The sequence below is a fragment of the Sminthopsis crassicaudata genome, chromosome 1 (assembly GCF_048593235.1).
Source record: "Sminthopsis crassicaudata isolate SCR6 chromosome 1, ASM4859323v1, whole genome shotgun sequence".
Classification (NCBI taxonomy): domain Eukaryota; kingdom Metazoa; phylum Chordata; class Mammalia; order Dasyuromorphia; family Dasyuridae; genus Sminthopsis; species Sminthopsis crassicaudata.
The window spans coordinates 532,814,127-532,816,604 of record NC_133617.1 but is presented as its reverse complement, the minus strand read 5'-3'; the positions used below and the strand labels follow the sequence as shown (position 1 = coordinate 532,816,604).

The 2,478-nt window shown below is 37.6% G+C and overlaps 1 pseudogene; it reads left to right on the top strand.

Annotated features, from left to right (window-relative positions):
* The first annotated feature begins 1,865 nt into the window (after positions 1-1,865).
* On the top strand, positions 1,866-2,406 carry LOC141555218 (interferon alpha-6-like; annotated as a pseudogene).
* The last annotated feature ends 72 nt before the right edge of the window (positions 2,407-2,478 follow it).

Genomic DNA, 2,478 nt, shown 5'->3' with positions numbered 1-2,478 from the left:
AGGGCTCTACTAACTCTGGAGAAAAAATAAGGCTGATGACTTTGGATAACTTTGACTCATTTAAATCCAATTCAAACACAAGTCATGACAATGATATTATTGGTCCTCTTCCAAAATGAAGAACTAACAACAATTCCACAGAGTTGGAAATTTCTTTAAAAATCTTATGACATTGCTTCAGCTTGAGTTCTTATTATATTCAATTCAACTCAACAAATATTGTGATACAAGACATTGTGCAAGAGGTATAAATGAAAAAGTCCTTCCCCTCAAGATATTTACATTTTGCTGAGGATAGAATTTAATATGTATACAAGTGAGTACTAGGAAAATTGAGAAGAAAGAAGGCTTAAAACCTAAGTAGATCGGATAAAGTTTCCAAGAGAAAGTGACTCCTTCTTAAACCTTAAAAGAAAAAAGGCATTCTGAGAGGTTCATTCCAACAAAGGAGACAGGATTTTCAAAACGATAGAGGCAGAACTGAATCACTAATAGGATGACTAGAACACAGAATTTATAAAGGGATATAATATGTAACAAAAATGGAAAAGATAGATAAGAATCCAAATCGAGAATTGAAATATCATGCTAACTAGTTTATATTTTATCTTTCAGAGAATGGGAAGATACTGAAGGTTATTACCGACACATCCAGAAAGAAAAATTTTAATGGTGTGGCAGATGAATGGAAAGTGGAGGCACTAGAATCAGAGAAAGAAATCAGGGACATAACTGAGAGGTCATAAGGCCCGCACCAGGTAAGAAAAAATGCTAAAGGGACAAAGGGAGGAATATGAGAAATGTTGTGAATGTAGAATTGGTAGGACTTGGGAAATGATGGATTATGACAGAGAAGTGAAATGGGAAAAGGGAAGAGGGAACTTTTCATGCAGATGAACTCATTTTGTACTTCTTTGGTAATGGCTTTAAATGCTTTCTTTTATGTGTGGTCTTTCCCCCACTAGATTGTAAGCTCCCTGAGGACAGGGACTTTCTTCTTTTATTTATATCTCCAGCACTTAAAACAGTGTCTGACACATGGGAGATGCTTAATAAATCCTTATTAACTACTGGCTATGGATAACAGAAATAGGAAAGGAAGGATAGGCTGGAGAGGGTGAGAATGGAGAACAGGTACAAACAATAAGTTCCATTGTTGCTATCTTAATTTAAATGCCTTTAGATTACACAGAAGATAACATTTATATTGTTACATTATTATGTCGATTGGTACTTGACAATACCTGCTTTGGAAGCCATCTACCTAGAGATACAATTTGAACCCATGGGAGCTGTTAAGATCTCCAAGACAGAGAGTGCAGAAGAGAAGGAAAAAAAATGGCGCAGGGCAGAGCCCTGAGATATACTCACCAAAGGGTATAAGAAGATATAGGAATTGATATTGAACAGGAAGAAAAAAAATTAGAGAAAAACAATTGAGAAGAACAGTGTTATGGAACTCAAAGGAAGACAAGAGGTGATCCAGGGATTGAATGTAAATGGTGACAGTGGTAATTCAAGGGAGTAGATTAATGGGTTATAGCAATTTACTAGAAATTTAAAACAAATAGGTATTGGGGGAGAGTCTCTCATCAAAAAATTTAATCTGAATAATTCTTTTTAAGAATTTAGTTACACTTACACAGATAGAACCAAGGATGGATTTTAATGACACCTTCTTCAGTTGATGTGGGAACTGAGCAAAAGTGAATAGAAAGTCCAGGAAAATTCTATTTAAAATAAAGAAAATTACACTCATCAGTAAGTAAGAGAAAGTGGCCTTGAAGCAAGATAACTGGAGAAGCTGAGACAAAAGGCCACTGATCTCCCAGCTCAGCCGGCCCCAAATTATCCTCAAGGTCACCATGACCTCCTGGAGCTTGTTGCTAGTTAGTCTGATGCTGCTCTATTCCAGCACCCTCTGCTCCCTGGACTGTGATTTGAGTCAGAACCTGCAGGAAGACTTCTCCCTTTTCAACCAAATGAGCACATTTTCCCTCCTACCATGTCTGAAGGACAGGACCAACTTCAACTTCCCAAAGGAAGCCATGGGAGACAGCCAGCTCCAGAAGGAAAATGCCACAATCATTGTTCATGAGATGCTCTGGCAGATCTTTACCATCTTCAGTCTGAATGATACTCCTGCTGAATGGAATCAGAACCAGCTCAGCCAACTGCTTATTGTATTGGATAGGCAGCTGGAACAGTTGGAGAAGTGTCTTGAGTGGTAAGGAACTTCCTTTGGAAGTGAGAACTCCAGACTCACCTTGAACAGTTACTTCCAAGGAATAACTCAGTTCCTGCAACGTAAAGAATATAGCTGCTGTGCTTGGGAGATTGTGAGAATAGAAATCAGGAGGATCTTTCTGTTCATGAAAAAAACTCACAAGAAATCTCAGGAACTAAAGAAAAAAATGGACTCTCAGAATACATTATCTCATTTCCCAAAACCCAGCACTCAATTATTGTGATATTAAA